The 25,864-nt window shown below is 44.2% G+C and overlaps 2 protein-coding genes across 2 annotated transcripts in view; both read left to right on the top strand.

Annotated features, from left to right (window-relative positions):
- KLF11 (KLF transcription factor 11) overlaps positions 1-25,864 on the top strand; it is a 469,199-nt gene that overhangs the window by 288,703 nt on the left and 154,632 nt on the right. The gene's annotated exons all lie outside the window — the stretch shown is intronic.
- Positions 16,637-25,864, top strand: part of HPCAL1 (hippocalcin like 1) — a 48,179-nt gene continuing 38,951 nt past the window's right edge. The window contains exon 1 of the mRNA XM_069850524.1: positions 16,637-16,682. The gene's annotated coding sequence lies outside the window, so the exon portion shown is untranslated. The remainder of the gene's footprint in view (positions 16,683-25,864) is intronic.

Genomic DNA, 25,864 nt, shown 5'->3' with positions numbered 1-25,864 from the left:
CGGGGGGGAAAGCGAGAAAAGAAGAAAAAGGGGGAAACCCGAGAAAAAGTAGGGAAAAAAGGAAAGGCAGCGCGACGCAGGCAAAGTTTCCCCGCGCTGCCCCGCGCCGCGGCCGGGCCCGGGCGGTACCAAGTGCCCCGGGGGGCGCGGGGGGGGCCGCGCGGGGGCACTGGCACGGGCCGCCCCGCCCCCCCTCCGCCCCGCCGGGCGAGCGGAGCCCCTTGCGCCGCCGCGCCCCGGCCCCTCGGCGGCGGCTCCTTCCTCCCCGTCCCTCCCTCCCCAGCGCCTCCCGCTCATTTCCTCCTTCCCGCCCCGCCGCTCCGCAGGCGCGCGGCTCGCCCCGCGGAGTCGCAGCTCCGGGAGAAGCCGCCGAGCCGGGTAAGGGGCGCCGGGCTCCGCGGGTGCCGGGAAAGGGGCGGCGGGACGGGAGCCCCCGGGGAGCCGCGGAGGGGACACCCCCCGACCCACCCCCGCCTCCCGCGGCCCCGGGGCAGCGGCGGCGCCTTCCCCGCCTCGGGAAGGGCTGCGGGTGCGGCGGGGAAGGCTGGCGGGGCTGCGGGTGCACCTATATACCGGCAGAGAGACACAGATACATCCCTATGTGTGTGTGGAACTATATGCACACGTGTATATCCACATATATGTATGGGTATGTGTCTATATCTGCCTATATATGTGCATATGTGAGTGTGTATCGGTGTGTACATCCACGGATCTACTCATATATAGATATATACATATATATGCAGTCATATGTATGTATATAAGTATATATATCCATGTATATCCATTTATATATGGATATGTGTGTATATATGTGTATATGAGTGTGTATCAGCATGTACATACCCATATCTACTCAGATATACATATATGGCCATATATGTACACCCATGTATATGTTTATATGTATATATACACATATATATCCACGTGTATATACAAATATGTGTGTATATGAGTGTGTATCTGTGTGTACATACCCATATCTATTCAGATATACATACATAGCCATATATGTACACCCCTATGTATGTATATATCCATATATTTATATGCATATACATGTGTATACACATTTATATGTATACAAATATGTGTGTATATATGTACAGATACATATACAAATATATACCCCTATCCATACATACCTACCTAGGGGTGTACATATATGCATGGATATATATGTGGATGTATATCAGTGTGTATCTGTGTGTGCATGCACATATCTACTCATACATATATATATACACACACACATATATCTATGCCCTTGTAAAAAGAGACAGATGTGCGTGTCTGTGTGCCTTCCTTTCAATGTATGTTTGCGGGTGCGTGTGTATCTGTGTATCTACACATATATATGCATACATGCACATATATATACACACATCCATATATATCTATCTGTATATGTTGTGTATATATACACATATATACTCATATACATGCACATATATGTATGTATACCTGTATGTATGGGTATATATATTTGGATATGGGTATATATTTGTATATGTATCTGTACATATATACACACATATTTGTATACATATAAATGTGTATACACATGCATATGCATATGAATGTGTATACACATACATATGTGTGTATATGTATATACACATTTATATGCATATGTATGTGTATATATACACACACATGTATATATGTATCTATATATATGCATATAAATATATACATGCACCCCGCGTGTGCATGTGGGGTTTGTGAGTCCTGCCTTGATGATAAAGGGGGTTACGCAGCTCTGCTCTCTGTTGGTTAATGGTTTACCCGGCAAAGTTCCCGCCGCGTGAGTGTTGGTTTGAGTCAACTCCTTCAGATCCGGACTTCCTATTTGCCACCTTCCCAAACGGCTTTTAAAAAAAATCCTGGTGTTTGCCTCCAGTGAGTAGGATCTTTTTGGCCGCCTTCTCCCCTGGGAGGTGTCTGCAGCCAGAAACTGGATGGATGCAGCCGAGGTCACCCTCGTCCCCTGAACCCAGGGCAAAGGGGGACACCCTGCTCCGGGGAGGTTGTGGCAGCAAAGACGTCTCCCAGTCTTGGTTTCCATCGCTCTGCCGAGGGATTTGGAGTGCAGGGCTCCGGCACGCAGTAGCTGCCGGAGTACCGAGAATTACAAGCAATAGAGAATAAAACAAGGCAAGTGTGTCTACAAGTAGGTTTCCATGCAAATAAGTTTCTGCTCAATTTGAGAAGAGGTCGTGTAATGCATCATCTGGAATGAAAGGTTTGGTGAGAAAACCAGCTGGGTGTTTGGCAGGTCTGTGTCTCCTGTGCACAGCTGGGAAATTTATACCTTTATGACAGATTTCTGATTTTTTCCACAGGAATACTTGCAGGCAGGTGCTGGAACTGAGCACTGTCCTGTAATCTCATTCACAACTGAAAAACTGGTAGGGAGATCAAATTTCCTCGGGGAGGAGGGGTAAGAAAGGAAGAATGAATTGCTCCCTCCCGAAAATATTCCACGGTTTTCCCAATAGGAGCCATTTGTTGGGGTTTTGGGTTCAGAGCTCTTCTTGCCTGAGATGAAACTCGGGCAAAGACCAGGGGGCTGTTTCAGCAGCTCAGATGCTGTGATAACACAATCCTGTGTGTGATCCCACCAGCATCGTGGGTTGCTTCCAGCAGAGCCGGAGAGGAGTCCACACAGGACCCTGCCTGCTCAGGGGCCAAATATCCACCTCGCTCCCAATGCCTTGACTCTTCTCAAGTGCTTCAATCAGTTGTCCTTTGATTTAGGTGTAAAGATCGTGCAGCTGCTAATGTTTGATTTCATCTAGTGTGGTGAGGTTTTGGGGGGGGAAAAAGGCAGATAATCATCCCACATCTTCACCGAGATCGGGTGGGGATTTGGGGGCCAGCCAGCAGGGACACACCTTACCTTTTCTGCTTTTTTTGTTTCTTGCCTTAAATTTAGGATTTCTTTGTGTAGAGGTGGAAGTGTAGGAAACTGGCAGGGGGAAAAAAGCGTCTGCTGCTGGAGTGGCTGTTGCAACACTGGCAGCATTTCTGCTGAGGAGTTGGCTATGCTGGCAAAAAAAGAAGAGTGCTTTTTGTTGCATAGCTTTGTTCGGGGAATCACAAGGGTGAGAGGAGTCATGACAGCTGCAGGAGTGGGGTTTACTCTTGCAGCTGGATGCTTGCACCGGCAGGAACGGGTGTAAGCGTAGACAAACCTTTTGGGGTTCTCAAATGAGGCTGCGTCAGTGCTTTCCCCGCTGTGTGTTGCAGCTGGCACTGCGGGGCCGCCCCAGCTCATAGGTAGGGCAATAACATGAACCAGTTGTTGGGAGCTGATGATAGAGATTACTTTGTAGCCTAAGCAACATTACACTTGGATTATGACTCTGAAAATTAAAAAAAAAAAAGAAAGCATGGGATCTGTGATTAGAAATGGTTGCAATTAAAAATATGCAACATGATTTTTTTGTCCCAAGCAAGACCATGGTCTTTTTGATGTGAGTGAGTCAGGAATGCTCTTAGACCAAGAGGGCAATCTGAATTAAAATTCTATACTGTTGGGATTTTTTTTATTGCTTTTAGTGATGTGATACTGTAAGGAATGAGGTCATGCTGTCTGCGTACACAAGATGCATGGAGAATCACAGGAAGTGGATCTTACACTTTTCCAAAGAACTGATGGGCTTTCCTTCAAGCATGACTTTTAGGTCGGATTCAGTAACAAATGCAATATGTTTTCCAGTGAATAAGAGAAAAACATTTTTTACTTCTGTTCATGTGTTTTTCCTTGTGTTCCTAGGATGCTTCCCATAATGTCGTGTGCAGGAACAGTTTCTTTGTTGCCTGTGTTAGAAAACACTTTTTGTCCAACTTCAGCATCTTCATGGAGCTTAACTCAGACCAAAGTTAAATTTCTTTTGGCAAGAGGTGATTTATTTTAGCTCACGGTGACTGTATTACTGTATTGTGTGGGATCCTACCCATGGATGGTGGAAGGGTTTGCTCTTCCAGAACTGCTGGATTTCAGCTTTAATAAGCAAAAAAATATTTTAAATCAATGCCTGAATTTTCCCTTGTTCCAACAATCCTCTGCCATCCTGAGAGTATAACAAATGCAAACATTTGTCTTCCTTCATCAGCCTATTGCTGTATAAAAGCTTTCATGGGTAGGTTGTGTTTTGCTAACTTGCTAATTAACCCATTGATTTCTGCATTTCTTGACTTCCCCAGATAAAAATCTTCTGCCTATTGTCATGCTCAGATAGCAAAGCAATTGTGAATACTCCGTGAAGGATCTCCTTCCCTTAGCTCCTTGAGCCTTGAAATGAACAGGTCTGAACATTCTTCAGCTGAGCCTCCTAGAAATGTGTCCTTTCTGGAAGTTCAGTGTTATGTTGCTTAATGACTGGGAGACCCACAGGATCGACTGTGGGATGAATTATGCATTCTCCTGTGCTGATTGCACTGGAATTAGAAGGCAGGAGACGAGGTGCAGGGGGGAGGTGTAGAGCCATCTTGTAAACTAAGAAATATTTCAGTTCTTCTGGACTGCACTGCATGAAATATGCCCTTTTTATTATTAAGAAATGCTGCTTATAATTTGCATGGCAGGTTTGTAGATACCTGTGAGTAACCAGGGGGAAGAGATGACAATGGTACTTTGGCTGTTTCAGTGTTTCTTATCCTGTAGGTGTGTATCTTTTTGAAGTCAAATCAGCAAGTAGTTTAAGGAATTCTTCCTGGTGATCCATGTTAGTTGAGAAACTGTGGAAACCCATGCCAGCAGCATTCCCTGCAAAAGATGCCAGCTGCAAGCTGGTCAGCTTTTCTCTTCTCTTGCACACTGAATGTTTCCCGATGATTGAACTGCCTGTATCAGGCAACACAATCTACTTGAAATCTGGCTTGGAAAAAAAATTAAATGTAGCTATAGTTACATACAGTTCATGCACCAGCCTTCGAGACCTGCCAGTATTTTTTGTTGACCTCTACAACTATGATTTAGCCTCATTTTCTTTTTCTGCGCTCTGTTTTCAAGGGAGATTGGATTGCCTAAATGGAAAAGGGTGCAGCTGGATGTTTAACAACTGGGGGAAAAAAAGTATGCTTGGTAGTATTTCAGTTGCTGTGATCTTAATGTATTCAGAGGGGTGTTCTGAGCTGATGGTATCTCTTTAAATATCCGCTTCGGTTGGAAAATACTGTGTTTGGGTGACAAGAACACCTGGAGACTTCAAGGGTGGCAAGGCATGGCTTGCACGTACAGAGATGCTTGCTGGAAAGGTGGTGTATTGGGATCCTGAGATGCTTGCCAAGAGAGATGGCTAAACTTGGGCAGCTGGTTTAGCAATTAAATAATGTTTTTGTTTTGTACAATGGATTTATCGTAATGAGTTAACCAGTAGACTAGTCAGAATGGCAAAGGGGGTTGTTTTTCATTCCCCAGCCATGCAACGTGCCAGCATCAGGAACGTACTTCCCACCAATGGAAGTGCAAGAAGCGTTTCGAATGAGTGTCTGGGGGGTGGAGAGAGAGTGCATGTGTGTTTTCTGCTGCGCCAACACCAAATTCTTGTGATTTCTTGAAAACACAAGCGTGTGATGGATGGTATAGCTTGAGCATGGGATAAGGAAATGCATCTTGCTAATGCTTGAAAGTTGGCACGTGGCTCATAACAAAGTCATTTCAGAGAAAGGGGAGGAGTGGGGTGGCGGTGGTGGGAGGAAGGAGGAAAAAAAATGCCTTTGGGGGGCCGGGAGCCAGGGCGTGGGCGTGCTGCAAGCCTTCCTCGCCGTGCTTCTCATTCACCTCTGCTCCGCGCAGGCTAACGTGTCTGTGCAGAAGGGATGCTTTTCCTTGCTTGGAGGTAGCCAGGATTTTTTTTTTTTTTCAGGGTGTTTTTCCTTCTTTCTAAAGGGCATTGTGCGCAGGATGCTCTGTTCTTGGCAGCTTGCCCGTGGTGCGAGGGGAGAGAGCTCACTGCTTTTGGTCGCGCTGCAGATAACCACCGTCAAAGCCAGTTAGCATTTGCTGGGCATCCTTTCCTTTTTCTCTTTAGGGAAGCTTTTTTTTTCCTCTTTATCAGGTAAATAGTGTTTTTCCGAAGACATCACTTTGTCTTTCTTAAAACTTATCTGAAGAGAAGCAATCTTTCCTTTGGAGGACAATTTGGGGCTGGTTGATGAGAGCTGCGTGCGCATGAGAGGGGAGTGGGAGTTACAGGGGAGGACATTGTGAATGCATAACCATTAGCACCGACTTTAATTATGAAATGTGTGTTCGAAAGAAAGCAGGCATATTTTGCAGTGCTTAGGAAAGGCCTTAGAAGCAACATCTGTCAAATGTGTTTGAAGATGCTTGAAAACCCTGTATTCTCTTCACCAGAGCTGAAGGGGAGGCAGCAGGTTGAGATGGGCTTGGGAGCAAAGGGCTGGCAGGAGCTCCCTGGCCAGTGGGTATCGCAGGCAGCTGCCTTTTATAGTTCTCTGCACAAACAGCATCCTGGAACAAGCTGGGGCTTCTGCTGTTCCTTCCAAGCTGAGTTCCTTCTTCAGCGGGCCAGTACCCCCTCTGTCTTTTGTCACTTCTCTTGTTGCTGTCTGTCCTCCTAAACCTCTTGTACAGAGAGAGCCGGAGTTGCTTTATAGAGGAGAAGGGAGAAAGCAGAAACAGCATAAAAGGACCTTTGTGATTAGGCACTACTTTGATTTTTGGTGGGCTGAGTTTTATTGCTCTTGAGCTTGTGTATGTCAGCTCTGCTTCAGAGGGATTTGAGGAGTATGTGTGTGTTCCAGAATATAGGTGCCACTGTGTGTAAGGGTTTATTAAAGGAGGTGCTTACACTGTATAAAACGAGGGTCGGAAATCCAAGTACTTGACAGTCACCTTTTTATAACCAGTCCCTAAAAGCCAGAACCATTTAAATGGGAACGAGCGTGTGCCATCCTCTCTCTTGGCTTTGTGCTGTGAAGCTAGGTCCAGTGGAAGATGGCAAGCCAAGGCTAGGACAGGGACTGGCGTAAGGTGCCTGATTCCCTCAAATCCTGTGGCAAATGATTTTCCTTGTCTTAGGTGTGACGTGGTGCAAACCCACTGAAATCGATTGTGGGAGACCTTTTCATCTCAGTTGCTCCCTTGCTGTTGGTAACTCATTGACTGAGGGGGTTTGCTGGGTGTTGTACCCTCAGTGACGGCTGTGGTCCCTTCTCAGGTTGTTGGGACAGGAGTTTGGTTGCTTCACAGATCTGTCTCCTTGGGGAGCACAATATGAGCCTGGATATGCTGCGCTCCTCTGTGCCAGGTTTGTCCCAGGAGCAGCAGCTGTGCCTTGGCCAAACAGAGGCTTTTCTGGAGTTGTCAGAAAATGTATCAGGAGACTTTTTTTTTTTTAATGGAAATTTGATTTCATTCCAGCTGAGGGTAATTGGAGCTGCGATAATGGTCTGAAAGCAAATGAGAACAAGCTCTTTAGACTCCAGCCACAACTTTCTGTTCTGCTTGTGTCATGCTGCTTAAAATGGCATTTGTTCCTAAATCTAGCCCTAAAGCTGTTACTAAGAGCTGTGTTTTTCTCAGGAGATACATGAAGGGAGGAAAGGCAATCCTTCATTTTTAATTCATCCTCTAGTCCTCCTCTCCTGTCTTCTTAAGGATGTCCTGAACCTGCAGGCTGACTTGCCCAGCCAGGTTTGTTCCCTATGGGAAACCTCCTGACCCTGGTAGCACTTTGCAAAGGAGCAGAGTCTGCCTTTGTCCTCCTCAGATCACAACAGCCGTGGCTGGACTCTGCAGAGCAGCCTGCAATAGCAGGAGGAGGAATGTATGACTCCAGTGACATCTCCCTACCTAGCTGGGAGGAGGAGAGGAGTCTTTGCAGAAGGAAATCCCATTATTGATGCCTGCCAAGGCACTGCTGGATCCTCCAGAGTGGAGAACCGAAGCCATCACCCTGCACATCGCCAGAGGGGACCTCTCTTCTGACGAAGTGGTTCGTGACATGCGAGTTTTGCCAGATCTGAGCTTCTCAGCTGCACCAACTGTGATTTCTCCTCTCAGATCTCCTGGTGTTTGCCTGTGTCTTTCATCACCCCTGATGGGGACTGTTGGCAAGCTGTTTGCAAGGTGTGTGCTGCAGCTTTCCAGATGTCTTGTTCGTTACATGAGGCAAATTGTTATGAACAGATAGCACCAGAGAAAAAGTGAATTTACTGAGTGCTCATTTTTAAGGGTGTAATTCAAAAAGCATGGCTTGGAAGTGAAGGTGCCCTTGCTGGCCATTTCCAGAGCTCTGGCTTGTTGTAGGACATGTTCAAGGATCTTCTTCCTCAGCAGCTGACTTAGCCATTGTCTTCTGGAGACCGGGAGATTCACAGCCAGGTGTTCACTAGTCCCATTTGTGTTGGGACTTTTCAAGTTAGCTGCATCTTGGTGCCAAGCTTTGTTTTCGGATGCTTAGTTACCATGGCTGGTGCTGGGGCCTTGTATGGCCCATTAATGGGATCGGTGATTTTTATGCTTTGTGAGGGGGCATATTTCTAAGAAAAATGCTCTGCATTGCTTACTCAGTTTCATGAAAGCGTTGCAAAAACATTCTGGGAGAGGTTTTAACTTTCTTGGGCTGTATGCATGCAAAAGGCTGGGCTGACTATGTAATGTTTCTGCCTGCTCAGGGCTTGTTATGAGCGTGTTTTCTGGTGTTAACAGTCACTAGACAGAAAGACAAACTGTCAGTAGCTTTTAAATATCAGAGGGATATAGTATTGTGCCTTCTATTTTCCACGTGAGCACTCTTGCTGTCTCATGCACGGTGTTTGGGTGGACTCTGACCCGAGGAAGGCATGTGAGTGATAGGGCAGAGCAGTGCCACACGCTGAGCTCCTTGTGGCTGCTGCCGCCACCTCTGTCTGTGCCAGTGTTTATGACCTCCCTGTGCCAGCTTCTGTGGCTCTGGCTGGAGCCTGTTTCTGGCATGACGTGCGGTTCACAGGGTGCCCAATTGCCACCACTCCTCTCGTCTCCTCCCCCAGCTCGCCCTGCCATCTGCATAAGCCATGGAGATGCCAGGCTCCTGCTTCCTGTTATCAGCCATTTAAACCCATTTCTTAATGTCAGCACTGTGAGGAGAGGGAAAAAATTCCCTAACCAGAGTAGCAACGGTGACAGATCCCAAAGTCTAGACCTCTTGGCAATCCCCATCAGTCTTTTCCGGGTGCCAGGTTTCATGCAGATTGTGGCTCCCACCAACTATTAAAGAGGAAGGGACTTCCAGAGCTGTCACCTGAGTGTCCCCGTGGCTCCTGAGGAGAGGTTTACCCAGCTGTGTTTCAAACAGTCCTGCTGCTGGCTGAACCGCATCTCCACATTCCCTGGCTTGTGCAGGAACAGCCCATGCCGAGGTAAGCTGTGGGCTGCGGGAGGGCTGCTTGCGGGCAAGCAGCAGCCTGTCCTGGCAAAGCAGGGAGAACTATCAACCTCCTGGGAAAAACTTTGTCTTCTGAGGTTGGTATTTTATAGCCTCTAAAGCTGTGACTGACCTCTGCAGGAAGTTTCACTTTTAATGTTGCTTTTCCAGCTCTCTGGAGGTTAACAAGACACTGGTGCATCTGTTTTTCACTTTGCTTTCAAGGTGGTTTTCCCCTGGCAATTATAAAGATGAGAATGCGTAAATTTTTTTAAATGCATAAATGATCTGCCCAGGAGCACTAGTTTGTGATAAACTCAATTTAAATGCAGATGCATATTCCATAGCTGGATTGTGGGTTTATGTAGTTTAAAAAAGCCTCAATATGCAGATAGGGTTAAGGTTATATGAGGCACCTTGGCTGTGCCATAACAGCATTTATCACTGTAATCTGTTTTTTTTAATAAATTCAAGCTTCATTTAGTCCTTGGAAAATTTTTGACTACTGCTCTGTTGTGTCCCTTTGCCTGATATTTTAGATGATAAAAATTTGTGATCTCCTTTAATAAAAGGCAGTTGATGCTATGCCCTGCATAGCTGCTTAGCAAATCTTATTTTAGCAGATACCTCCCTTCCCACGACCTTCCGTCTTCACTTCATTCTTCTCAAAACTTTATTGTGTAACTTGAATGTAATGTTTAGTTTAGAGCATCCTGTGAAGCAGCGAGATGCAACTGAAAAGGAGGCTGAAAAGGGGAAGAGAGAAACTTCCTGGACAGTGAATGTATAATGACATCATTTAGTTAATTGTATTGGAAAAAAGTGTAAAATAGGAAATAGATAAATAACTGGTACTGTTCTGTCCCCAGTTGCCTGTATAATTTTTAACTGTAGATTGATCGCTTGTGTTCAAGTCAGACCAGGCGTATGTAGCATTTGTCAATTGTCTTTTTGGAGAAAAACTTACCAAAACAACTCCGCCATTCAGCAAGGAAAAATCTTGAAGTGAAAATAATTCATCTTGTTCTGACACTTTAAATTAGATTAAATAAAGTGTAATGCGTTTAGCTAGCAGAGTCTTCGAATTTCCCTACCTTCCTTTCCTTCTTTCATGTGCACACAACTTCTAGGGGAATTAAGTGCAGTGTGTGAGCCTGTACAGCTTACTTTGGCAATCAGTTCTGTGATACCATTAAATTACTCAGCGAGCTTGGCTTCTTAGCCCTAGTGCTGTCATGAAAAAGCCTTTGCTTACCCTTGAGTTTGTAAAAGCTTCCTTACCCTCTTGTGGTTTTCTTTTAGTTGCTTTTGTGGAACCCAAGTTTGGGGTGTGTTTAATAAGCAAAATAACTTTGCTTGTGTAATACTTTGCTCAGGACTCCAGATATTAATTACTCAGCAAACTGGGCAGAGGAGTTGTTTGTACAGCTTCCTCACTGCTCTGAAGCAGGACATCTCTGTGTGGTCATCCTCAGTGGCCAAAGATTATCGGCCAAGTTGTGAGAGGGTCTGTGAGCAGGAAGGACTGGAGCCAAAACCGATGTGTAACGCAAAGTGCAGTCTGCTAGGTTTGGGCTGAAATGAGCAAGACTCCTGCAAAGCCAAGGGAATCACGTGTGCCTCTGTGGAGATGAATCTGTGGTGGTGTAGCCCGTGATATGTTTCACGATAGACCTTGTTGGTGTGCAGGTTTCTCCTTTGCAGAAGCTTCTTCTGGTTTCTGTTGGTTTCCTTGTTGTTCCCTGGAATCTGGCAGGGAGAACTGTTAGTGTTAGGATAACATCAGCCAGAGATAAGATTCTTGTAGCACACACTTCAGGCTGTTCTTCAGTCAGTGGTTTAACCACTACATTGCAGCTGTGTTTAATAAATAAACCTTTGGGAATGCTCAGAGTGGGGCTTTTGGAGATGTGGAACAACAGTTACTCGCTGTAGATCTAATCTTCTATTAATTTAGGTCTAAGCTTTTTGGGTTGTAATTCAGGTATTTCTGTGCTGTAAAGAGAGCTCCAGCGTGGCAGACATGCAGTGGAGATGTACAGGGCAGCATGGATTGTTTCCTAAAAGCCCACAATAAAACTTGAGGGGATAGATGCTTTCATTTGGTAGGGTTTCTGTGGCTCTTGTGAGCCCCACTCTGACGTCTCACAGCTAAGAAATGACATTCCTGCTTGGGTAGGAGCACAAGGCACAAACAGTCTTCCAGATAGAGACACAGGTCTCTTAACACACTTGGAGAGTTTACATTTCAGCACTGAGGTAAATATCTTATCCTGCTCTCAGGACTTGTTGACTTACCCGATAGACCTAAGTGCCAAGGGAAACCAAAAGAAAACAGCCTTCTGCCAGAGCAGAAATTGCACCACCATCCCTTATAACACTGGCAGCCCTTTTCTCCCTGTTTTGTTTTTTATTTAATGGTACAATATCAACCGTTCTTTGATCTGTCTTTGCTGAGAAGTGGATCTGGCTTTGCATTTCACCTCACTGTTACAGGTTAAATTCACCAAGCGGTGTCAGGGTGGCTTTGTGAGCAGGTTTAGGTAACAGTAATGCTGCAACAGGCTTCAGAGTGCAAAAATTTGTGTTCGAAAGTTGTCCAAATGAACTGCAGAGGGAGAAAGCCTGAAGGCAGAGAGCTGGCAGGAGTTGGACACCTGAAAATGCAAGCTGCTTTGCAGCATGAGAGGTGAAAGCAGCCTCGGAGCCCAAGTCTATTCAGTCAGTAAGTGCAGAAGGTGCTCCAAATAAGCAAACACAGCCTCCCAGGAATGTTGTCATAGAATCATAGAATCACCAGGTTGGCATAGACCCACCAGATCATTGAGTACTCCTCCCTGTTGTTGTTCCCTGATACTGTCAGTGCTTGGTGTTTTCTTCGTGCTCTGGCTGCCGTCTGGTTAGTCTTCCCTATGGGAAGTGTCACTTCACTGTGGTGACTGCTGGGAGCTTTGTTTGAGAGTTTTTAGGCTGTGTGACCATCTTGGTGCATGTGTCCAGCACAATGCGTTCAAGAGGAGATTCAGGCTTGTTATGGTCATGGTGACAGCTGGAAGCAGGTAGAGGATTTATCTCCTGTCTCCTACCAGAGCTGAGGCACTTGTGTCTCAGCTGATGACCTGGAGCTCAAGGGAGCAACATTCAATCTCTGACTGAACCGTACACCTACTGGAATGTTCCTGGGGATGCTTCAGAGTCTCTCTATGTACATCAGTTTCCCATTGCTGTGGCTGGATTCTAATATGTTTCTCAGGGTGTTGCAAGCACATTGCTTAGGTGAAGTGGTAGCAGTAGAGAAGCAACTAGCAGTATCCAAGGCGCAGAGAAGGGAGGGAAGCAGTTTATGTTGTTGGCACAACAGAAATCTCCCTCAGCAGGAGCGGCCCCTCAGGGGATGCACAGCTTGAGGTATATCTGCACTGCAGCTGTATCAGAGTATTGAGGAGAACACGTGAATTAGCTTCCACATTAGCCAATGTCTAAATCTCTAGTTACACCATGGAACTCAGTATGGGCTGGAAAACCTGCCTGGGAGCTGAAGGAACTGAGCTTGTGCTGGGCTGTGGTGGCATCTGGGCTCTGAGCCACACTGAGTGGTGTGTGTGATCCTTGGGACTTAAGCAGGTTCACAGTGAGCTTGAGTAGTGACAATCGTTTGATGGACAGGGTGAACCGATTGATCCCTCTTCTGGGATGCAGGGGCCTTAAAAAAACTCTTGAGGGCAGAGTCCTCTGGGAGTTTCCTTGCACTGTGGGTTGAAGAACTGTGGGTTGAATTATATGTCAAAGTAGGACCTCCCAGAGCTGCTGGGTGCACTCTGAGTGTGGTAGTTTACAGACCTGGTGTGAAAGGTGAGGAGGAGAAATGATGTGAGAGCAGGCTGGGGAGAGAATGTGCTATGGAGGAAGGGATGGGTAGACACACTCTGGAGTAGTTTGTCAGGTGGCATGGTGTTGGCACGGCTACGCGTGTGGTCTGCAGGGACTGGAGGATGAATAGAATAGAATAGTTCGGTTGGTTAGAGGGAATCTACAACGATCATCTAGTCCAACTATATGGCGAGTGGCAGGATGATTGGTTTCTTTGCTGTCCATGGACTTTTGCTACCCACTTGTAAAGGGGACTGCAAAGTTGTATGCCCTACAAGCCTTCATCAGTTTACCTTTGCAAGAAAATAACCTGACTTATTTTTATAAAATAGCATAGTCTAGTTGAAAAAGAAATCGCAAATAAGAGAGAGGAGAGACTTCATCTAGTGCTGGGGGTTATCTCCACTGCTGTTTGCAGGCAGGTCACACCATCCACAAACGTAGCAACGTTAATCACAATATTGATTTGTCTTAATGCAGTTATGAAAGCTGAACCTTGGAGGTGTGGGAGGGCCTTATTGATAATCAGCATTGAGATTGATCAAGGATAGTGTCAGCCAAAGGGGAACAAATGGAGGCTAGAAAATAGCAGAGTAAAATAGTGGCCGTTAAGGGAAGAAAAATAGCCTGAACACTTGAGGCTTCTCCATCATATATAAAGTAATCTACTTAATATGTAATGCCTATGACTTGAAGCAAAAATCACTTTGAAAAACAAGACAAAATTAAAATAAAGGTATCTGCAATGGTTTTGGTGTAAACCAAGGCAGGTCCAAGGATGCTGTAGGGCATGCCAGAGCTGCAGTGTGGGAGGCAGGCATGGCTGATGTGTGACCGTCAGGAGAGAGTTTTGCGTCTGCCAGATAGCTTAAAGCATGGTCTGAAAAAACCCCATTTGTCACCTTGGTTTCTCCTGTCCATTAATGAAGCTCTTCTTATAAGGAAGATCTTTACAAAGGATTCTTTAAGGAAGTCTCCTAAGGTTTTTGCCAGCAGCTCTGAAAACAGTAGGTTGGTGCACTTGCCTCTTCTGGCCCAGCATCCAAAAGTTACTGACATCTCTTCCTTTAATTCTGCTTTGTAATTGAGTTTCTGCCGTAAGTTGCTTCTGTTAATTCAATTATACCGTACTGTTAATTGGCAGTGGATTTAAATACTTCATGTGCTGTTAACAGAAAGATTAACAAACATGTCCCGTCTGGTTACCCTCTATTCCATTGAGTTTGAGCAAAGTTCTAGTATGATTTCAAGAATTAAGTAGCCTGCTTTTTTTTTTCTTCCCCCTCTCCAGAAATTCTTTTGGGATGCCAGAACCCAGCCAAAGACTGGGAAATGCCATTTATTTTGAACTCATAAATATGGCCAAATAATCTTGCACTATTCTGTAAGGTTTGTTGTTCATGGAGTCTTTTCCTGTGAGCAGAAGACTGGCATAGTTAACATCTGCACTGAAGAGGGAAGATACCAGTCAAAAATAGGAAAAGAACCAATTAGGGGGCACTCACTTAAGGTTTTTTCTCTTTTTCTTTCTTTTTTCTTTGATGTTCTCTGGGTCTTAGGGAAGGGTTTATTGAAAACAACCCCCCAGATGTTGGAAAGATGCATGTGTCAGGGTTAGCCCTCAGTAAAATCTGGTCAACCAGCACTGCCAGTGGTCAGCAGAGAAGGCATCTGCAGGAGGTGGCTGGTGATCCCACAGCAGGGTGGGATGCCCTGACCTCACCTCCATCACTTTTGTCGTGCTCTCATGATTTGTAGAGGGAGCTGGATTTCAGCTGGCTTCTTGACTTTAGTTCTTTTCAGTTACTTTTAGGTAATTATTTCTGAAAACCCATGGAGAATTTGTGAGGTTTCCATAACAATGAGAAAGCAAAAAGTGTGATGCTGATTTTTTTTTAAAAAGGAGGAGATCAGATTGCAGTACAGTCAATCTGACTTTTATTGCAGTATTTTCCTGGAAATTAATAAATTATTTCTTACCTAGCCATCTTCTTGGTGCTTATGAGTAACAGTCAGCATGGATTAGTGTGGAACAAATCATGTCAGACACCCTGAACTCCTTATACAGCAGGTTAACGGTTCTTGTGGACAGAAGAAGAGCAGATGATATGGTGTACTTCAGTCCCAGTTCAGTTTCAATACTGTTTTAAGGTACTGTTTTAATATTCGCAGAAGGAAGCAAGGGAAAGAAATCTTGGTGAAACTTTTGCCTTATGGATGGTGCAATGTAGATGTGCTAACCATGCTCCAGTCTTAGCTCCAGTATGTCATCAAGCTCAGAAGATGCATTGGGTGAGGATTTTCAGAGGTGGACCCTGTAGCTCGGGTTGTTTTAACTGTTGCATTTGCTAAAATACTCAGCAGGTAGCATTAAACTAGGGGAGGTTGCAAGTACTTGGGGGAAGGGTTTAGTTTTTCAAATAGGTTTTGTGTTGGGAAGACCAAATGTTGGTGTGAGGTGGAGACACCTGGGAGCAGGGTCCCAAACACGGTGGGATTTTGTTTGCAGAAGTTATGGGTTACTGGATCAGACAAAGGTCTGGCAGGAAAGGAGTTGATGTGGTGAGGCTGAAAACATTGGGCTGGAGGAGATTAATACTTCCCAGCCATGCCTGGCCTCGGCGATGGGGGAAATCATGGTCAGCTCTGTGACAGGGTGGGAATCGGAACAAGTTACTTGTTTTCAATTTTCTAATCCACAAATTTCGAGAGATTAAGAATTGCAGGAGCAGGCGAGCTTGCTCCTGATGCTCTCATCTGTGACTCCTTAAGCGCTGATGAACCCTCAGGATTCACAGCTGGCAGATGCTGAAGGGATGCAAATTACTATGCTCTCTTCAGGAGCGTGCTCAACAGAAATAGAAGTGATTTCTGACCTTTCAGAGTGATGCTTAATGGCTCCAGAAAACTTGAAACTGGCTTTTCCATTTTTTATTTAATTTTCTCCTGGTTTTAGATCTTGGTAGAGTAATATTTTGAGGTATAAGGCAAGCAAACCTTCTGAATCTGAACTTGATACTTGCTTATTCTGAAAGATGAGTTTTACAAAATAGTGTTGAAGTGTGAAGGGGTGGTTTCAGCAGATTTTTGAATGCCAGAAGAATTTGCTGTCTGAATCTGAGAAAAATCTGTGCATTTTTCAACATGGGAGCTGTTTTCTATTTCAGGACAAATAATGAAATGCAAATGCAGGCAACAAAATTGTTTCTCAGTGTAGGGTAAGAACTGGAGCAGGATTTTCACGTGTTTAGACTAATTCTGATTTCTTTTTCAGCTAGGAAAATTGTTTTTTACAGGGGAGGCCAAAAAATGGGAAGGTTGTCACGTAAAAGAAAGCTGTAATGTAAAGAATGTTTGGTTTGTCTTTTCTCCTCCAGGCGATTGAGCCCTGTGGACTTTCCTGAAGAGGTTCCAAGATAGGTGGTGAGTACATTCCAGAGTCTGCTCCTCTCAAGACACTCATTAAATTAGTAATATAAAAATTAAATTAATAGTAGAAAATAGAAGTGTTAGGTTTTATTCTGCATTGTCTGCAGAAGTTTGTGTTTGCTGAGGTCGTAGCATGCTTTAATTTTAAAGCTGGCAGAGCTAATCTATGAGTAGGGGTTCAGTGTCAGAATTTTAAGCTTTCCCTTCCACCAAAATGAATTAGTCAAATAAATGTTACCTTTTAAAAAATATTTGACTGTAGGGAAAATCTGTACCAATTATGCTGTGTTTTTTTACTAAAAGCCTATACTGTCCAGAGGGACAAACTGTTTTCTGTGTCAAAGAGCAACATTGGGTGTTATTTTTTCCTCCTGTTCTGTCTGACTATGTTAATCTAAAGGAGGGCAACTTCCAGAGAGTTAAATGAGCTGTATAACTTGCGCTAATCTCTGCCATGTGTCACTGATTTTGTCTTGCCTGCACCCAAGACTTCCATGTATTTCATTTGTATGCACTTCATTAGGTCCTTGTTTGTAAGTAAGTGAAACATTGAATAGGTAAAGAGCTGCAGGAAAATGAGATGGCTAAGAAATACCAACGTTGTGTCATTGCAGCTGGAGAGCCACCTCTTAGCTGCTGTAAATTGGTGCAATTTCTTTCACTGGTGGAGTCAATCGCTTCTAGGGAGTGCCAGCCAGGACTCTGCTCTGTAGCACCCTTTGCTGTTTCTTTTCATAGTTTCTAGAGAAATACGTACCCTGTTTCCTCTTTCAGTTCTAGTTTTCTTTCCTATGAGATTAACCAAATTATATCATTACTCATTAATTGCTCAGGAAGTTTATTCTTCAGTTGCATCTCCCTAGTGCACAGGATACAAGCTATTAGAGCTCTTGTGTATTCAGACTGACTGATGAACTACAGTTGAATGTCCCAAACCTTTTATAGACTTTTCCATCTTTATAAATCAATGTATTTTCCATAGATAAGGTGCCTTTTTATACAGGTAGTCCAAGGTTGTTTTGATGTGTCCGTACAGCTGAAATGTAGCTATATACACTTTTTTCTTGTTCGGGCACGGGAGGGTGCTGGGGTTTGGTGTGTTGTACTTTGCTTATGTCCATGTTAAATATGTGTTCATTTTGGCCAGAGTGCTTACTATTATTTAATACCCCTTAAATATATTTGTCACCAGTTATATCTTGGATTAAACAAAACATCCCCTAGTTTAGTAAAGTGCATTATCCACGTTTTTTGTATAAGGGAAGATAATTTATCCCCAGATGGTCCTTCTGACTAAGGTTTATGTCTGTAAACCATGAGTCTTATAAGGCCAAATAATTAATCCCGTTTGCCTTTTGCCAAAATGCTCTTGTGAGTAATAGCTTATGAACCCTTCCTTTCCCACAGCCCTGCAGCTCCTGTAATCTGTATTATAAACCTGCACGCTGTTTGTACTGATAATTGCTGTATTGGGACCTGAATCATCAGTTGATCTCTTTGAAATGTTGAAAGATGAATCAAGCTCTCTTCCTGAGGGCAGAGGGGAGTACGGAGTTGGCGACTGTAATACTGTATGTGTACAGACCAGGTAATTTTAAACCGCCAGTTTAAATTGTGCTTACAATTCGATTTTCTTGTTGTTTCAGGTAGCACCTGAATTGGTTATGAGTAAAAAACCCAGCTTGTTAGTACTCCAGGCTGTGCTTGTCAGAGTTAATGTTTTCTTCCTCCCTGGTAGTCCCTTTGGGTAGTGCTTTCAAAAGCACGAGGGTCCTGTGGTCTTTTAATAAAACACGGATTCCCTGTGCACTTTTGCAAGCAGAATTCAGAGGTGCTGAGTGTTAATATATGACGTTTTTTGCTGCTTTAATTGTCTGTGTTCCTCCTTGGCTTTTCGAATTCAGGTGTGTCTTTTATGCCAGTTTGGGAATTTACATGATTCATACCATTATGAAGGCATTTTTTCCAAGTGTAACAGTTTCTGTAGGGAGGTTTATGGTGGCCTGGCTGTGTCAGTTCATTTTAAACGTATAGTAAGAGACAGGCTTGAAAGCTTGCTGAGCCAGCTGGGTGTTTTCCAAAATGTAATGTGCAGTCAGAGGCACATGGGTGGTTTCAGAGCAAAGAATAGCATAATGAGAGAAAATAATATGAAAGTGCCTGAAAGTATCTCAAATTTTATTCTGGCTTAGCACACTTGGAGGTGAGGGTGCCAGCTGAGGAAGGGGTAAACAGGCACTTGGCTGCTCTCCTGGTGGGTTCTGACAGAGCAAGCTGCTTACCCGTGTTTTTGCCTGTAAGCACACAAGCAGCTCTGAGCAGCAGAGGCTGGGGAGCCAGACACATGATAGGAGACACACTCACATCGTGGCTGCCTTGGGCACGTGTGCTGGGGTCTTAGAGGACCAGGTATGAAACGGCATGACCAACAGCAGAGACTGATTATTGCTTATCCAGATGTGGAGCTCCTTGCTTCTCGGTTGCAGCGTTGGCACATGTCACTGCAACATCCAGGACTTGAGTTCTGAAGCAAACATTTTTGCAAAGACTGACAGATCTGTCTGACCAGACTGGCTTTGAGAAACATTTATTTTTTAAACTGCAAGCTGAATTGAAACCTGTACAAGGCTTTGTTTTCGAGGGAAAATGTCTCCCCTTGAATGGGGGGGTTGCATGGAGTACTGGAGGGTTGCGTTCCTGGAAAAGCCTCAGGGCCATTTGTGGCTTGGCATGGAAATCAGGGAATTCTGCTGTTGGTGCTGGGTTGTTTTGGGAAATACTTGCGTGCATAGGGTGGTGCCATGGACACTTTGCCATGGTCTGGCTCTGGGACATTCTCCATCGCTAGCTTCCCCCCCCTGCTTACTGAGATGTCCTCATCCCTGAGTCCCACTGCTTCGTGGGGATACTGTTTCTGTGTCCCCATCTCCAGGGTCCTGCAGGGTCACTTTCCCTGTAAGCAGCCGGGCTTTGTGGGGAGTTAAAAAAAAAAACAGCGGCAGAGCCAGGCTGACCACCAGTGCAGAGGAAGGAGCAGGCAGGACAAGGCAGAATTTGAGGCTGTTTTCCCCTTTCCCTTGACATCCTCTATGCTGCAGCCTTGGAAAACTCCCTGGTTTAAGGATTCAAATCCTACTGGGGAAAGGGAGACCTTCCAATGTTGTTACCTTTCCCCACAGTCTGCTAGAACCCTCTGGAGGAAGCTGCAAGGGCCAGATGTCTCCCATACGTACAACTCTAATGCAGGGGGTTGGGGGAGGAAGCGCAATCAATTGGAAAATGTGTCCTAAAAAAGAACAAATGGGGAGCACAATAGCAAACGAAGTACCTCGTGTGAGAGGCTTATGTAACGAGGTAGAAAGAATTTATTAAGAATAATTTATTATGGTTTAATGTGTCACTGATCCTTGCATTTTTCCTCCCTACCACCTTTAAAATTTCATGTGTGTCTGTCATCTATATTTTTAATATGAAAAGGTTTCATTATTTTCACTGGTGAAGTGTTTCTATGTTGTATTATGCATTTGCTTTCCATTTACATTGTTTACTCATTGAAGGATATTAAGAAAAACACCAGAATGAATGTGCAACACTGCTGTTCATCCGTGTTTATTTTGAGTGAATGAATGAATCTTCTGCCTGTGTGCACACAGGCTGCAGATTGCCTACTTTTCAAGAGCTCCTAAAGCTCAAACTTTTTCATTAATTCTTTACTGTGATGGGGAAAATCTAAAAGCAGGCTTTTCTTTTAGGATTGTAAGTTAATAGCCAAGATTTGCAAGCTGGAAGATAGTAAGCTGCCAGGTCTGGATTATTCTGTAATAGTGCTGTTTTCCCTGTTGTTTACCGTGCCTCCTACAAACACCACTTGCCTTCTATATTTTGAATAGATGTTACTATATAGCATGTAAAAGGAGTGTCTCCTAATGCAAGTATCTCGTGTTGATTCACTGCTATACAACCGTTCATCCTCTAATAGTGTGGGATTACAAAGCATTATCATCCTCAGATTGACTCAGGTAGTGCTATTTTTGTTTAAGCTGTATTAAGGTATCATTGTGAATCTTTGGTCTTGCAGCATGGGGGTAATACGATTTACTATTTTTGTAAAAAATCAGCATGGCTGCACAAATCCTGTCCATAGCAAGAGCTGCAAAGGTTAGTCATGAGCTCAACACTTTTTTTTTCCTCCCTTTCCTCTACAATGAGTTGTTAAATTTTTAATTTTCATGTGACCTCCATCGTATTGGCTGGGCTTAGTAAAAAATAAGAGGGTGGCTTATGGTCAGGGACTTGGTACTTGCTGGGAGAAGCATTGGTATAAGCAGGGGGCTTTGGTATACGAGGGTGAGTGGGTTTGGGAATGCTCATTGGAGTTACCTGGATAGTCACTGAGGGGATGCAGTGGATTTCATCTACCTGAGCCCTTGTGGGGTTATCTAATTCAAGCAAATGTGACTTCCCGTGGATGTCACACCAGCACTTGTCTACTTCTACCTCACTGGTTTTTAGATTAAAAAAACCCCACAGTAATTTGGTATGGATCCTTTCCTTGCTGCTCTCTTACTTACCACCCTGCAGCAGCTTGGTGCCTTGACAAAGCAAAAATAAATTTATGTCCTAGAGTTGAGGTCAGCTGAGAGCTGCAGTCAGAGATATCTACAGACAGCGTGTCTGTCCAGCTGGATCCCTGCAGGCTGGACAGACTGCCAGCCATTGTGTTTTTAGAGAGGAAGGAAAAAAAAAGAGTGGCTTTTCTTGGAAAAGGAATGCAATGAGAAGTGAGGTGTGATTTTCCTCAGTTGAGACAAATATTCACTTTCTGAAGTTGATCAGACTTAATTTCCCTGTGACAGGTATTGGAGTTTGCAGAGTCAGTGAGGAGCTACCACTGCAAGTCAACCTGGTTGATTATAGCTGTGGGTGCAAAAGTGGCTTCACAACACTGCTTTGGTGCTTTAGGGATGGTCTGCAAGAGTTATGGTAGGTCAGTGGAGCACCTCCCGTATGAGGACAAGCTGAGAGCGTTGGGGTTGTTCACCCTGGAGAAGAAGAAGGCTCCGAGGAGATCTTGTAGCCCCTTCAGGTACTGGAAGGTCGCTGTAAGAAGGCTGGGGAGGGACTGTTTACAAAGGCTTGCAGTGATAGGACCAGGGGCATTGAGTATAAACTGGAGAGGGGCAGATTTAGACTAGACATAAGGAGGAATTTCTTCACTATGAGAGTGGTGAGGCACTGGCACAGGTTGTCCAGGGAAGTTGTGGCTGCCCCATCCCTGGAGGTGTTCAAGGCCAGGTTGGATGGGGCCGTGTGCAGCCTAGTGGGAGGTGTCCCTACCCATGGCAGGGGGGCTGGAACTAGATGATCTTAAAGGTCCCTTCCAACCCAAACTATTCTATGATTCTGTGATTCCCTGTAGGTGGTTTGGATGCAGCCCCCTTTCTGGAGAGCGTAGTAGAAAGGACATAATGGATGAGCAACATACCCCTAAACTTCCCAACTCCAAGACTTGCCAAGATGGGGGGCTGCTCCAGAGCAGGGTATGCAGCATTGTCTCTTTTGGGGAGCTTCTGGATGTCTTTCTGGCCTTTGTTGGCTCTTGGAAAAAGAGGTGATGGTTAACAAGAGGAGATTCGGCGGTGGAGCTGCTCCACATGCCCCAGCAGTATACACATGCCTGTGGGCATCCTCCTCCTCTCTGTATCCTGTGGCAGCCTGGCTGGTGAGTTACTTAATTGCTCTGATAGGCTTGTGACACCCAAAGGCACTGAGATCCTGGCGGCAACGATACTATGAGCAGCCGTGACTGTCTTGAGCGTGATCCCCACTTGTGTGAGTATGAAGACACATGGAAAAAAACGTGAGTTGAGTGTTTCCATCTGCTTCTAGCTTTTATTTGAAATGAAGCAGACATTTAACGGTGGGAATTCTTAGAGCTTTCTCTTTAATTAACAAGAACATAGAATAACTTTCAATAACTACTTGTCTTCTACCTTACATAGAAGGAAAAGCCAGTGGTAGTGCCCGGATGCTTCACAGTTCAGCGTGGGCAGCACAGCATGTCCATTGGAAGGGGTGAGAAGATGCTGTAGGCTCACCAGTGTGCAGCACTGCAGCTGGCTTCTTGCAGAGACTTTCAGTCCCATTCCCTGCTGACCCTGGACTGTTGAGTTAGGTATGGAAATCAGTCTGATCTCTGTTATGCTCTTTAAGGTAGCTGAATGTAAATTGCCAATTTTGCCATAATAAAATATGTGAATAATTTTGACGTGGGATGCATGCTGTGTTTCAGAATAGCCGGGCTTGAAGGTAGGGAAAAATTTCTGGATGTTAATTAAAAGGTTTCTTGAAGTGAAGACTGAAAACTCCATCCTATTTTGAGAGTTTTGACGTATCTAATGTGTTTGTCTTTTTAAAAAGAACACCTCCCCCATTCAGTGTACACATTTTTATGCTTAATGTGTATTTTAGCTGTATTTAAGTGTTTCAGTAGCAAAGTTAACCATTTAAGTAGCTAACCACTCGCAGACTTACAAATCTGAGCATTTTGCTGCAGTGTCAATGCCACATTCCTGCTGTAGCCAGGGGCTTGGGCTCCATTGCTTTAATGGTTTGTTTTGAGGGGGCTTGATTTGGGACTTTTGGGGTCAATTTGTTTGTTTTTTCTTCCCTCTGACACCACCAAGTGTTGTATCTACATCCGCTGTGAGTTCCAGGTATCTTTCTCCTCTTGAATGGTGTTCTGGTGAAGTTCCAGTGGAGCATTAGCAGGGATGGTGGGGTGCAAGCTGGTTTTTGTGTGAGGAAAGAGGCTCTGGGCTAAGCTAACCAGTTTTGTATTTATAAATACTGACCTTGGGTTTCCAGAAAACCTTGTCTCTTGGCTATCAAAATCCTGATTACTCCCTTCCAGATAGCTGTGCTGCATTGCCAAGGGAAGCAGATATGGCTCTCAGACCCTTGTTGTCTGGGATGAAACATCAGGATCTGCAGTTGGATTAGATTGTTGTTGTAGGTCCCTTCCAACTGACCACTTCCCTTCTCTTCCTGTGTCTTCCCTTCTCCTCCCATGTCTTCTCTTCTCAACCAGGGAAGTGGAAGAGGAACTGGGATGTAGATCCCAACTGGTATTTTCATTCCTGCTTTGGTGGTGGAAGAATCAGAGAGATTTTCTTTCGAGGTGCTTGCTAGCTGACTGTCTTACATCCTAAAGCCTAAGAATTAATTGTTTGGACTCTGATTTCATCAGCAAATGGAGCATCATCAAAAAATGTAATGTATCTGCTGCAGTAAAACTTTGTCTACAGAATTTTTCCTTCCACAAAAAAAAAAAATTGGTCTTCATTGAGTTTCAGGGGGGACTATAATTTGACATTTTCCTCAATGAAATGATAGAAAAAGTAATTTAGGAAAAATGTTAAATTTTTTCACTTGGGGAGGAAATTTCATTTTAGGAATTTGTCATCAAAAAACTGTTTTGTGGTATATCAGTATTAAGGCATGTATCCTTAAAGGTGTAAATCATGTTTCATTGTTTGTTATGTACCATTGCTACCTATATGTCAGACTGGTTAATGATCTAGTTCTGATACTTTATATTAGAGTCACTAAGGCATTTTTTAAAGTATTTTTCTAGGTTTAAATACCTTCATTTTGAATTATGATAAAATATTTTAACTGTATTAACAAGTAGCACAATAGATATGCTAATATAAGAGTATGAAAATGGAAATTTAAGGATTCAAAGCCTTCTGCAGATTCATTTTAGAATGTACTAGGAATGCCTTCCCTGAGCGTGCACATGCTTTCTAAGTATTTTGAATCTAAGGCAGAGAGCATTTTTCTTTTGTTTTGCTTGGGTTTTGATTTTAGTTGGGTTTTTTTTGTTTTAAATTTTACCCAATATATTTGACAAACTCTGTTCCTCACCTAGAATCAGTTAAAAGGATTGAATGACCCCTGTTCACCATTATAAAGATAGTGGGAGATGAATTTACCTGCAAAATAGCTACTGAATGGAGGATTGAGAAATGGCAGCAGGCACAGAAGACATTTCAAAGCAGGGAAATGAGTTCAGGTTCAGATACGTGGTTGCATTCCCCTCCACCCAAAGACTTTCTCTGTGCGCTGGATAAAGTGTGACTTAGTAGGAGAGTGGGCTTTACCCTGTTCTCCATCTCTCCCAAATCCTTCCTGTCATGGCAAGGGAGTTGTTCTGTTTCTAACTAAACAAACACACAAGTTTGATTTTATTTATCATTGCATCTTAAGCTTCCTTCTGCCGCCAGCCTCCTGTGCTCTGTGAGATGGCTCTTTTAGGGGTGATGCTGGAGTCCCAGGCACCCTGGGTGGAGCAGAGGAGCATCCACCTCTGCGACAGCCCCACACAGAATTCAGGGTTTGTTATGCCTAAATGCAAGTTAAAACCTGCAAGAAGTGGCTTAATAATGGGAATATCAGCAGACATCAGAGTACAGTGCTGCTGTTGGATGCTTTCATAAATCTAAGGTTTAGGGATGACAGTTATGATGCATGGCATTGGGACAATATGAAACTGCAGTCATTAAACAAAAATGGGCTTTTAAGCTAATGGCAGCTGCTTAAACAGTTTTGGCAGTGAAGCAGATTCCCTTAGGCTACCATTCTTCATATAATACAGGAAAATCAGGAAAATATTTTGTTTTGGTGCTGTTAGTACTGCTTTTACACTCATCCCAAAGGTCAGGCTGCTAAGTGTTTGCTAGGTTTTAAGCCAGAGGTCTTAGAAAATAATGAATGGCAACATTTCCAGGTAGTTCATTCATTGTTATTCCCCTGAATTAAGCCACCTGCAATATCAAGGATTCACACCTGTTCCTAGATGAGTTTCCGAGTGAGGATTCAGGCACTTTTCTCCATCCAAACTCGGCTGTGTTTAACCCAGTAGGTAGTTCTGCACAATGCCTCTGTTGTACAGAATTTTATCCAAACATCTCCATCAAAAGCGGTTCCAGCTCCTGCTGGTTTAAAATGATACACACTAAAGCAGTGTTTTGTCTTGTTTCCTTTGAAGCCACCATTCCCAGCCTAAAGCTGGAGGTGTAGGGGTGCATGTGTTGCTTTTGCCTTCATACCAGAGAGAGTCTAATAGATTCCATGATCTGAGGTGTGTTGGCCAGTTCCTTGAAGAGGCGTTT

The sequence above is a fragment of the Phaenicophaeus curvirostris genome, chromosome 2 (assembly GCF_032191515.1).
Source record: "Phaenicophaeus curvirostris isolate KB17595 chromosome 2, BPBGC_Pcur_1.0, whole genome shotgun sequence".
Classification (NCBI taxonomy): Eukaryota; Metazoa; Chordata; class Aves; order Cuculiformes; family Cuculidae; genus Phaenicophaeus; species Phaenicophaeus curvirostris.
The sequence above is the reverse complement of the archived record's forward strand: the minus strand, read 5'-3'. Positions and strand labels throughout refer to the sequence as shown.